The sequence below is a fragment of the Schistocerca nitens genome, chromosome 2 (genome assembly GCF_023898315.1).
Source record: "Schistocerca nitens isolate TAMUIC-IGC-003100 chromosome 2, iqSchNite1.1, whole genome shotgun sequence".
In the NCBI taxonomy this organism is placed as follows: Eukaryota; Metazoa; Arthropoda; class Insecta; order Orthoptera; family Acrididae; genus Schistocerca; species Schistocerca nitens.
In genome coordinates, this window is record NC_064615.1 from 31,175,661 (window position 1) to 31,189,030 (window position 13,370).

The 13,370-nt window shown below is 42.8% G+C and overlaps 1 non-coding gene across 1 annotated transcript; it reads left to right on the top strand.

Annotated features, from left to right (window-relative positions):
* Positions 1-6,554: 6,554 nt before the first annotated feature.
* Trnas-cga (transfer RNA serine (anticodon CGA)) lies at positions 6,555-6,629 on the top strand. Its single transcript has one exon. It is a non-coding gene; the product is annotated as a tRNA-Ser (tRNA).
* Positions 6,630-13,370: the final 6,741 nt, after the last annotated feature.

The window sequence follows — 13,370 nt, forward strand, 5'->3', positions numbered from 1 at the left end:
GTGAGTTCAACAACATCCCAAAGAATGTCTTTTCTGACCGTTTTACATGTTAGTATGAACGTTCTCTGAGTTGAAACTTCCTGGCAGATTAAAACTGTGTGCCGGACCGAGACTCGAACTCGGGACCTTCGCCTTCGAGTTCGAGTCTCGGTCTGGCACACAGTTTTAATCTGCCAGGAAGTTTCATATCAGCGCGCACTCCGCTGTAGAGTGAAAATTTCATTCTAGTTCTCTGAGTTGTTTGAAATGGAGCGAGGGGCAGGGTGAGTGGGGCAGGGGGGAGGGCGAGAGGACTATGTCAGACTCCTGAAGCAAATACCATGTTATGTTTCTCTGTTTTTTTTTTTATTAAGCCAGTCTCAAAACTTTTAGACTGAAGGGGTACGTGAAAATGGTACGCTGCGTGTACTTTCTGCTTGCACGAGTTATTGGTTTAGATCATAAGACGCGACTATTGCATTTCAAATGTAAGCCCAGTTTCCTTCGAGACTGAATGATAAGGAGTCACTACTGGTTTCGCTGTTCGATCTGAATAAAATGAAATCATCTGTAAGTTGCAAACAATCCTCCCTGACATAAGTGACTGACTAAGAGAGTAAGTATCTACAGGAATTATGAATAATGATTTAGCAAAGTTCCTGAACAAATTATACCCTTACCAGGCAGCATATACAGAGTGGTCCATTGATCGTGTCCGGGTCAAGTATCTCACGAAATAAGTATCAAACGAAAAAATTACAAAGAACGAAACTTGTCAAGGTTGAAGGGGGAAACCAGATGGCGCTATGGTTGACCCGCTAAATGGCGCTGCCGTAGGTCAAACGGATATCATCTGCGTTTTTTTTAAATAGGAACTCCCATTTTTTATGACATATTCGTCTAGAACGTAACGAAATATGAATGTTTTAGTTGGACCACTTCTTTCGCTTTGTGATAGATGGCGCTGTAATAGTTACAAACATATGGCTCACAATTTTAGACGAACAGTTGGTAACAGCTAGATTTTTTAAATTAAAATACATAACGTACGTACGTTTGAACATTTTATTTCGGTTGTTCCAATGTGTTACATGTACCTTTGTGAACTTTTGAGAACGCATGCTGTAACAATGTGATTACCTGTAAATACCACATTAATGCAGTAAATGCTGAAAATCATGTCCGTCAATCTCAGTGCATTTGGCAATACGTGTAACGACATTCCTCTCAACAGCGAGTAGTTCGACTTCCTAATGTTCGCACATGCATTGACAATGCGCTGACGCATGTTGTCAGGCGTTGTCGGTAGATCACGATAGCAAATATCCTTCAACTTTCCCCACAGAAAGAATTTCGGGGACGTCAGATCTGGTGAGCGTGCTTGCCATGGTATGGGGCTTCGACGACCAATCCACCTGTCATGAAATATGCTATTCAATACCGCTTCAACCGCACGCGAGCTATGTGTCGGACATCCATCATGTTGGAAGTACGTCGCCATTCTGTCATGCAGTGAAACATCTTGTACTAACATCGTTAGAACATTGCGTAGGAAATCAGCATACATTGCACCATTTAGATTGCCATCGATAAAATGGGGGCCAATTATCCTTCCTCCCATAATGCCAAGGTCGATGTTCCACTTGTCGCAGGTATCGTGGATTTTCCGTTGTCCAATAGTGCATATTATGCCGATTTACGTTACCGCTGTTGGTGAATGACGCTTCGTCGCTAAATAGAACGCGTGCAAAAAATCTGTCATCATCCCGTAATTTCTCTTGTGCCCAGTGGCAGAACTGTACACGACGTTCAAAGTCGTCGCCATGCAATTCCTGTTGCATAGATATATGGTACGGGTGCAATCGATGTTGATGTAGCATTCTCAACACCGACGTTTTTGAGATTCCCGATTCTCGCGCAGTTTGTCTGCTACTGATGTGCGGATTAGCCGCGACAGCAGCTAAAACACCTACTTGGCATCATCATTTGTTGCTGGTCGTGGTTGACATCTCATATCTGGCTGAACACTTGCTGTTTCCTTAAATAACGTAACTATCCGGCGAACGGTCCGGACACTTGGATGATGTCGTCCAGGATACCGAGCAGCATACATAGCACAGGCGCGTTGGGCATTTTGATCACAATAGCCATAGATCAACACGGTATCGACCTTTTCCGCAATTGGTAAACAGTCCATTTTAACACAGGTAACGTATCAGGAAGCAAATTCTGTCCGCACTGCGTAATGTTACGTGATACCACGTACTTATACGTTTGTGACTATTACAGCGCCATCTATCACAAAGCGAAAAAAGTGTTCCAACTAAAGCATTCACATTTCTTGACGTACTACACGAATATGTTATAAAAAATGGGGGTTCCTATTTTTAAAAAAACGCAGCTGACATCCGTTTGACCTATGGCAGCGCCATCCAGCGCGTTATAGCGCCATCTTGTTTCCCCCTTCAAGCTAGACGAGTTTCGTTCTTTGTAGTTTTTTCGTTTGATGCTTATTTCGTGAGATATTTGGCCCGGTCACTATCAGTGGACCACCCTGTATATAGTCTTTTGTGCTTCACTCCATTTGCGAGTGGAACAGGAAAGGGAATGACTACTGGTGATTCAAGGCAGCCTCCGCTAAGCTGACTTGCGAAGTATGTACAGGGCGCAGCGCTTAAATCCGGACAAATGAAACTGTTTTATAATGCAAGTTTGTTAAATAAAATACAAATAAAAATGCAAGTCCTTGTACACATATAGGTAGTGGTATGTTTCGAGAGTAACATTACTCGATGTAACCCCCTTCAGCCGCAATGACCGCCTCCAATCTTGTCCTGAAGCAATCGCATACACTCTATAAACAGCGCTGTTCATAATCGCGAATGCTGCTTCGATAGCAGTGAGTAGAGATGAGACATCAGGGCGAATCGTCTTACTGACAACTGTTTCGACTACGCTCCAAACATAGTAGTCGAGGGGTTTCAAATCCAGGCTATTCAGATGCCAGAACTCACTTGACCAGAACATGTCAACGTTATCCGAGAACCTGTTTTGGACTGAGTGGCTACTATGAGGTCCTCCTCTCCCTTCCGACGCATTATTCGCTCGCTGACATTCAGTACTGACGCCAGGTTCGACAGCTATGGCCCAAGGTCCTCCGAAGTCCTATTCACAATATACATAAATGACCTTGTGGATGACATCGGAAGTTCACTGAGGCTTTTTGCGGATGATACTGTGGTATATCGAGAGGTTGTAACAATGGAAAATTGTACTGAAATGCAGGAGGATCTGCAGCGAATTGACGCATGGTGCAGGGAATGGCAATTTAATCTCAATGTAGACAAGTGTAATGTGCTGCGAATACATAGAAAGAAAGATTTCTTATCATTTAGCTACAATATAGCAGGTCAGCAACTGGAAGCAGTTAATTCCATAAAATTATCTGGGAGTAGGCTTTAGGAGTGGTTTAAAATGGAATGGCCATATAAAATTAATCGTCGGTAAAGCAGATGCCAGACTGAGATTCATTGGAAGAATTCTAAGGAAATGCAGTCCGAAAAAAGGAAGTAGGTTACAGTACACTTATTCGACAACTGCTTGAATACTGCTCACCAGTGTGGGATCCGTACCAGATAGGGTTGATAGAAGAGACAGAGAAGATCCAACGGAGAGCAGCGCGCTTCGTTACAGGATCATTTAGTAATCGCGAAAGCGTTACGGAGATGATAGATAAACTCCGCTGGAAGACTCTGCAGGAGAGCCGCTCAGTAGCTCGGTACGGGCTTTTGTTGAAGTTTCGAGAACATACCTTCACCGAGGAGTCAAGCAGTATATTGCTCCCTCCTACGTATATCTCGCGAAGAGACCATGAGGATAAAATCAGAGAGATTAGAGCCCACACAGAGGCATACCGACAATCCTTCTTTCCACGAACAATACGAGACTGGAATAGAAGGGAGAACCGATAGAGGTACTCAAGGTACTCTCCGCCACACACCGTCAGGTGGCTTGCGGAGTATGGATGTAGATGTAGATGTAGATGTAGATGTAGAAGTCAGCATCTGGCCTTTTAGATTACTCCCGTATTTCGTGACACGCGTTTCCTAGAATGAAATTATTTCGCCGGGTTAGTGGAACCTTCCCAAGACTTCTACGAAGCATTACACTTGGCCACAATACCGTAAGCAGTTGATCTCGGATACCCGAAGAATCGTTCTATTTCAGTGGGCGAACGCCTAGAGCGATGACTTCCGATAATCACAGCTCTTCGGTTGTACTCCGCACTTGTCCGTAACATCTCGGCCATTTCGAGGTTCTGACCATTTGCTACATGCGTATGCTTTTCAAGATCGCCAATCGCGACCTCCGGCGGAACTACGATATGGCGGGAAATTTAAATTGAAATTTGTCCGGATTTAAGCGCCACCTGCTGTAAGTTTATGAAAGAATGAGGGCGGCTCGTAGACGGCAGAACACGGTCACTCACATTGTGGTAGGGAACGAAAGTGATCCAAGCCTTCACGCTTGTAGGATACATTTGCGCTGCCGTCCGTATCCATTCACAGCTGACGCAAGGCGAGGAAGTGGCTAGTAGAAGAGACGATTATTTGTACGTCCACGCCTCGTCTCAGAATGTGCGCGTCAGAGGCTTTCCCGTTGCGTAAAACATGACAGACGGCAATTTGTAGCGCAGCAGGAAGCGGAGTACGATGTTGTACCGAATGCAACCGTCCCTCAGCGTGCCATTTGCCGCTCGTTGAGGAAAACGGGACCCCAAAGCAGGAGAACAGTACGCGTTCCCTTGAAAACATATTGGCTCTTAGTTACATTTTTGGAACTTTACCTAAAATTACATTGCATATAACAGTCCCAGTAAAAGCGACTAGGTGCACCATGAACCATTGCTCAGAGGTTTGTAACATATCTGTAGAAGTGTTAAATGTGAAGCAATTACCGTTAAAAGTCATGATATGATTTCCTATTGTAACGCCGCTTCCCTTGGACGCAAAATTGAAAATCTAAGATAGTACCCGAAACCTAAAAGAAAAATCCCAAAATCCAAGATCGAAATTTCAAGTCCCACTGGAATACTACCATTTGAATTGTAGAAAGTATATAGAAAGGAAATCCAGTATAAGGTGAAGTACCGTTTTAAAAAGCGAAAGAAAGGAAACAGTATCCATTAGTTTCACATTAAAATAATAGAAGATCGCAAAGTTGTGTACTTATAGATCACGGAATAGAACGAGTGAACTCAAAGAATACTCTTTGTGAGTACTCTTAGAGGACACTGCGCAATACGGAAGAAAAAAGTCATACATTGTTAATGTGCTGCTAGCGCTTGCTGGATCAGGTCGTATCTCAACGTATGCTATTGTACGTAGGCGCGACGGGATTGTTTTTGGTGCATTTTTGGAAATTTTGCGATCTGCTAAGAATCATTAAACTTGAAATAGGTAGGTCAGCAACCTTGAGTACCTCAGTACGTGAAGCCAAGAGAGGAAAAGTTCCGGACTTGTCTTAAATTGATTATCGTACAGGGTAGACTGAACTTTACCCCAAAGTAATAGACTGTTAGCTATTTACCGACATAGGAAGTGAACACTGGTATTGAATTGTGAGAAAGTACTGAAGTTTCGTTAAAGTAGCAAATGAAATCTGGATCTTGTTACAACCTCTTCGACTGAAATTTACGTAACTAATTCCTCCCAGTTTAGGGAAAAGTTACTTCCTCAATACAATTATAGGACGTGAATAGTATAGAATAAATAATCATAAAGTGGATTTACCGTGTGAAATTTCTTTCAACCCATTTAATATTGTGTGTTTATGAAATATTTGTTTGTGCGACGACATAGCTTAATAACAGAGCGCAGCATGCACAAATATTCTTTGCCGCGTTAGACAGTTATCCTACCGATTCGAACTATTAAGCTTACGTAAACTGAAAACTTTAGGGGAGAAACTATTGCCGTACGTGGACTGTAGTCATAATTAGTACATGTATAGCCATTCGTGTGCAACTACGTGTAGCTGTGCTCGTATGCGTCAGGGAGCATATAATTACACTGGGCAACAATGAAAATGTTTCGGGCTTAAAAATAGTAAATTTAATGTATTTCCATCTGCTGAATTCAAAAATCACCATAAAACTGACAGATTAGCTCTTGTTTTGAAGATAAAGTGACATTTCATTTTTTAGAGTGAAGATTTTAAACTTGGGGGAATTTTTTTTTTTGGGGGGAGTTGGTGCACCTGTCAAATAAAAAACACAAATGCTCTTCAGCTGTTTGTAAGTCATAAACATAGATACTGTTATTGTGACTGTGAATTACATGTAGTTTCTACTCAAATTAATGCAAAATTTCTGGTTCGCGAGTGCTTTTTTAGTGTATAATTCGTAAAAATGCCACGAAAATGTGTAAATATGGTGAATAACTTTTGTTATCAGAATGAGATTTTCACTCTGCAGCGGAGTGTGCGCTGATATGAAACTTCCTGGCAGATTAAAACTGTGTGCCCGACCGAGACTCGAACTCGGAAGTAAAGCTGTGGATACCGGGCGTGAGTCGTGCTTCGATAGCTCAGTTGGTAGAGCACTTGCCCGCGAAAGGCAAAGGTCCCGAGTTCGAGTCTCGGTCGGGCACACAGTTTTAATCTGCCAGGAAATTTCAACTTTTGTTATATTTGTGGTGAAATAACATTTTCTTCGCAGAAACGCAATCTGATGGCTCTTGTAAAAACTGCCTATCGGTATTATTTCGGTATGAAAGCAGGGAACCAGGATAAGTCTTGGGCTCCACATATATGTTGCAACGTATGTTCAGTTACATTGCGAGAATGACCTAAAAAGAAGAAACGATCTATGGCTTTCGCTGTGCCTATGGTTTGGCGGGAGCCTAAAAACCATACAGATGACTGCTATTTCTGCCTGACTCCACCTATAAAGGCTGGATTGTCTATGAAGAAGAGAAGAACAGTTCAGTACCCGAATTTTCCATCTGCTATTCGACCCATTCAACATTCGAATAGTTTACCAGTTCCTACTCCATCCGAAAATTGTGTGTTTGAAGTAGAAAATGAAGGCAGTGTGGAACAAGAAGAACCAAACAAGCCTTCCACATTCCATGACCCTGATTTTGAGGGGAAAGAAGATAAACCGCACAGACTGAGTCAAGCGGAATTGAGTGATGTCGTTAGAGACCTTGGCCTGTCAAAGGAGAATGCAGAAATTCTTGGGTCTCGACTAAAGCAATGGAATCTTCTCAAAAGTGATGTGAGAATCTCACAGTACAGAAAATGTCACATGGAACTGCTTCCCTTTTTTGAGAAGAAAAATAATCTTGTTGTTTGCTGCGACATTAATGGCTTGATGAAATCTTTGAATTTGAACCATGATCCAACTGAATGGAGGCTATTCATAGACTCCTCCAAGCTTAGTTCGAAAGCTGTGTTATTTCACAACGGGAACCTTCTTTCGTCTATTCCTGTTGGTTGGTTCAAATGGCTCTGAGTGCTATGCGACCTAACTTCTGAGGTCATCAGTCGCCTAGAACTTAGAACTAATGAAACCTAATTAAACTAAGGACATCAGACACATCCATGCCCGAGGCAGGATTCGAACCTGCGACCGTAGCGGTCGCTCGGTTCCAGACTCTAGCGCCTAGAACCGCACGGCCACTCCGACCGGCTATTTCTGTTGGTCATGCTGTTCACATGAAGGAGACATATGCAAATATGACAGCTCTCTTGGACTCAATTAAATATCATGAACACAAATGTAAAAATCTGTTGTCATCTAAAAGTCATTGTCATACTCTTAGGAATGCAACTGGTTTACACAAAGCATTGCTGCTTCTTATGTATGTGGGGCAGTAGAGATAGGAAACTGCATTATATTAAAGAAGACTGGCCCGCAAGAAATCTTCACGCTAGTGAGAAAAATGTCGTTGCCAAGCCTCTTGTGGACCCAAAAGACGTTCTTCTTCCACCCCGGCATATCAAGCTGGGTTTGATGAAAAACTTAGTCAAAGCTATGAACCGAGAAGGACGGGCCTCTAAGTACATAAGACAGAAATTTTCGAAATTAAGTGATGCAAAAGTTAAGGAAGGCATTTTTGTCGGACCAAAAATAAGAGAACTTGTAAAGGATCCTGCATTTGACCAAGTTTTGGAGGGGAAAGAAAAGGAAGCTTGGGAAGCCTTCAACGGTGTTGTTCATGGATTTTTAGGCCAGAAAAGAAATGACAACTACAAGCATTTGGTGACAGTGCTCCTGCAAAAATACCGTAACCTTGGTTGCAACATGTCCCTTAAGATCCATTTTCTCCACTCCCACCTAGACTTTTCCCCTCCTAGTTGTGGAGCTGTTAGTGATGGACATGGTGAGAGATTCCATCAGGACATTTCTGTTATGGAACAAAGATATCAGTACCGTTGGAATGAAGTAATGCTTGCAGATTACTGTTGGTCTTTGTGTAGGGATTCTGCGGAACTCCATTACAAGAGGCAAGCTAAAAGACGAAGTCATTTGGCCACCACATGATTCTCTTCAGACACGACCACCTGCGAAGTATTTTTCCAGAAATTAAAACTCTTAGCACGTAATTACCAGTTAAAAAAATCAAATGCACTTTCATAGTTGTTAGCATGTATGTAATTAAAATATATCCTTTTCTCTCAATCCATTAATATTTAATACTTCCACCCTGTGTATATCATAGAAACTAGAGCTAATTTTTTCATTGTCATATTTGTTTTTCTCAACCCAAAATTAGTAGGAATTGCCTCATGAAGTGCTCGAAACATTCAAACATTTTCTTATTTGTTGCCCAGCGTTATTTGAACTGATCAGTATCATTGATATGCACTCGGCGTGAATACAGCGCAGCAGGACAGACTTTTTTTATGTAATGTTCCTCATAAGACAATATTACCGCTAGTTAGTCGGAACACAAATTTCATCAACGTACATTTCCAATATATCTTAAGAGGAGCAGTTACACTATACAAGTGGGTCAACTGTTAACGAATGGACGTAAGCATAGAAAATACGGTGTTCGATGAGTATTGTGAAGGATTAACACACTTGTAGACAACCGGTAACTCGTCAGCGAACACATTGTGATTAGCACAAGCCATTCTTGAAAAACTGAATAAAGAATATACAGTGGTTTGACTAGCATTAAGGAAACTGGCATTTGAAGAATCATGGCCCTATGTAAAGAACTACTGGAGCTAAAGAATTTAAGAATTTACGAGCTGAACGATGGGGCTACTGGTTGGCGTTGACTGGGCAACAAAACCATATCACCTGCCTGTAGTTTACGGGGTCATAGACTATCAACTGGTCCACATGTGCTAATCATGAAAATCGGAATGCAAAAACTTAGACCGTAAGTCGCTACCCCTAACTGCTTAATGTGATGCTACTCGTGGCGACCTAAAACTTAACGACGAAGGTCTGTTACATGTTGCCAAGGGAACATTGTATTAATTTGTCGGGCCGGCCGGAGTGGCCGCGTGGTTCTAACGCGCTACAGTCCGGAACCGCGCGACCGCTACGGTCGCAGATTCGAATCCTGCCTCGGGCATGGATGTGTGCGATGTCCTTAGATTAGTTAGGTTTAAGTAGTTCTAAGTTCTAGGGGACTGATGACCACAGCAGTTAAGCCCCATAATGCTCAGATCCATTTGAACCATTTTATTAATTTGTCGAACAAAGACGGATCTGTTCTCGCCATGCTGGGTAAAATTAAAGAATTCTTATCGAAGAAGAAGGCACAATAATTATGATGAATTCTATTCTGATACGTCACACATAAGAGATGAGAAACAGTTAACAGAAATGATCCTATGGCATCGACGGCCACGAGCCCCCACCTGCGGACGTTCGGCCGCCGAGTCGCAAATGTTTTCAGTTAACGTCACAGTGGACGAATTGCGTGTCGATGTAATGACGATGAGGACAACACAACGCAACACTACATCCAGTCCCCGATTGGAGCAGATCTCCGACCCGGCCGGGAATCGAACCCTGGCCCTGTGCATGGAAGTCAGACACGCCGACCATTCAGCTAAGCGGAAGGAGAGACGTCAAAGAGATAAAGGGACATACCAAGGCATATAGACACATTTTCCTTCCACTATATGTAAATAGTCTAGACAGAAAGCTGTTAATATTGATGCTAAATACAGTATGCTGCGCACCCTACGGTGACTTGTGGAGTGCATAAGTAGATATAGCTTCTATTGGGTTTGAACTAAAACTGCACCAACAAAGGGAAGGAACCGCTCAGAAGAAATTATTTAACAATTTTATAAATACTGGTAATGTCTGCTAAGATACCTTGTATTAATTACCTTCCTTTTGATCCTTAAGATGGCTGGTTGTCGAAACCCCTAAAGTGTTAGTGTATTATGACCCAGAATGATGTACCATACATGAACGTGGATCCACAATTACACTGAACCGCCAAAGAAACTTGTTACAGGCACGTGTATTCAAACACAGAGATATATAAACAGGCAGAATACGGCGCTGCGGTCGGAAACGTCTATATAAGGCAACAAGGACCTGGCGCAGTTGTTAGATCGGTTACTGCTGCTACAGTGGCAGGTTATCAACATTTAAGTGAGTTTTAACGTGATATTATAGTCAGCGCACGAGCCTTGGGACACAGTATCTCCGAGGCAGCGATGAAGTGGGGATTTTCCCGTGCGACGATTTCACGAGTGGACAGTGAACATCAGGAATCCGGTAAAACATCAGATCCCCGACATCACTGCGGCCGGAAAAAGATCCTGCAAGAATGGGACCAACGACGACTGAAGAGACTCGTTCAACGTGATAAATGTGGCAACCCTTCCGCAAATTGCTGCAGGTTTCAATGCTGGACCATCAACAAGTGTCAGGGTGTGAACCATTCAAGGAAACATCATCGATAAGGGCTTTCGGAGCCGAAGGCCCACTCCTGCACCCTTGATCATTGCACGACACAAAGATTTACTCCTCGCCTGGGCCCGTCAACACCGACAATGGACTGTTGACGACTGGAAACATGTTTCCTGTTCGGACGAGTCTCGTTTCAAATTGAGCGGATGGATGTGTTCTGGTATGGAGACAACTGCAGGAGTCCATGGACCTTGCATGTCAGCAGGGGACTGTTCGAGCTGTCGGAAGCTCTGTAATGGTGTGGGGCGTGTCCAGTTGGAGTGATGTGGGATCCCTGGTAGGTCTAGATACGACTCTGACAGGTGACACGTAAGCATCCTGTCTGATCATCAGCCTCCATTGACGTCCATTGTGCATTCCAACGGACTTAGGCAATACCAGCAGGACAATGCGATACACGTCCAGAATTACTAGAGAGTGCCTCCACGAACACTTTTCTCAGTTTAAACACTTCCTCTGGCCATCAAACTCCCCAGACAGGGGGATTATTGAGCATACCTGCGATGCCTTGCAACGTGCTGTTCAGAAGAGGTCTCCGCCCATTCGTACTCTTACGGAATTAGGGACAGCTCTGCACGATTCATAGTGTCAATGCCCTCCAGCACTACTTCAGACATTAGTCGAGTCCTTGCCACGTCGTGTTGCGGCACTTCTGCATGCTCGCGGGGGTCCTACGCAATATAAGACATGCGTAGCAGTTTCTTTGGCTCTTCAGTGTATATCCCATTACTAACACAGTAGTCCAAACAGTTGGATAGAGGACAAATGGAAGGATGTAGAGGCTTATCTCACTAGGGGTACGATAGATACTGCCTACAGGAAAATTAAAGAGACCTTTGGAGAAAAGAGAACCAATTGTATGAACTGGAAACCCAGTTCTAAGCAAAGAAGGGAAAGCAGAAAGGTGGAACGAGTATATAGAGGGACTATACAAAGGCGATGTACTTGAGTGCAATGTTATAGAAACGGAAGAAGATGTAGATGAAGATGAAATGGGAGATATGATACTGCGTGTAGAATTTGATAGAGCACTGAAAGACCTAAGTCGAAACAACTCCCCGGGAGTAGACAACATTCCATTAGAACTACTGACAGCCTTGGGCGAGCCAGTCCTGACAAAACTCTACCATCTGGTGAGCAAAATGTATGAGACAGGCGAAATACCCTCAGACTTAAAGAAGAATATAATAATTCCAATCCCAAAGAAAGCAGGCGTTGACAGATGTGAAAATTACCGAACTATCAGTTTAATAATTCACAGCTGCAAAATACTACCGCGAATTCTTTACAGACGAATGGAAAAACTGGTAGAAGCCGACCTCGGCGAAGATCAGTTTGGATTCCGTAGAAATATGGGAACACGTGAGGCAATACTGACCCTACGACTTATCTTAGAAGAAAGATTAAGAAAAGGCAAATCTACGTTTCTAGCATTTGTAGACTTGGAGAAAGCTTTTGACAATGTTGACTGGAATACTCTCTTTCAAATTCTGAAGGTGGCAGGGGTAAAATACAGGGATCGAAACGCTATTTACAATTTCTACAGAAACCAGATGGCAGTTATAGGAGTTGAGGGACATGAAAGGTAAACAGTGGTTAGGAAGGGAGTGAGACAGGGTTGTAGCCTATCCCCGATGTTATTCAATCTGTCTATTGAGCAAACAGTAAAGGAAACAAAAGAAAAATTCGGAATGGGTATTAAAATCCATGGAGAAGAAATAAAAACTTTAAAGTTCACCGATGACATTGTAATTCTGTCAGAGACAGCAAAGGACTTGGAAGAGCAGTTCAACGGAATGGACAGTGTCTTGAAAGGAGGATATAAGATGAACATCAACAAAAGCAAAACGAGGATAATGGAATGTAGTCGAATTAAGTCGGGTGATGCTGAGGGAATTAGATTAGGAAATGAGACACTTAAAGTAGTAAAGGAGTTTTGCTATTTGGGGAGCAAAATAACATTGATGGTCGAAGTAGAGAGGATATAAAATGTAGACCGGCAATGTCAAGGAAAGCGCTTCTGAAGAACAGAAATTTGTTAACATCGAGTATAGATTTAAGTGTTAGGAAGTCGTTTCTGAGAGTATTCGTATGGAGTGTAGCCATGTATGGAAGTGAAACATGGACGATAAACAGTTTGGACAAGAAGAGAATAGAAGCTTTCGAAATGTGGGGCTACAGAAGAATGCTGAAGATTAGATGGTTAGATCACATAACTAATGAGGAGGTATTGAATAGGATTGGGGAGAAGAAGAGTTTGTGGCACAACTTGAGTAGAAGAAGGGATCGATTGGTAGGACATGTTCTTATGCATCAAGGGATCACGAATTTAGTATTGGAGGGCAGCGTGGAGGGTAAAAATCGTAGAGGGAGGCCAAGAGATGAATACACTAAGCACATTCAGAAGGATGTAGGCTGCAGTAGGTACTGGGAG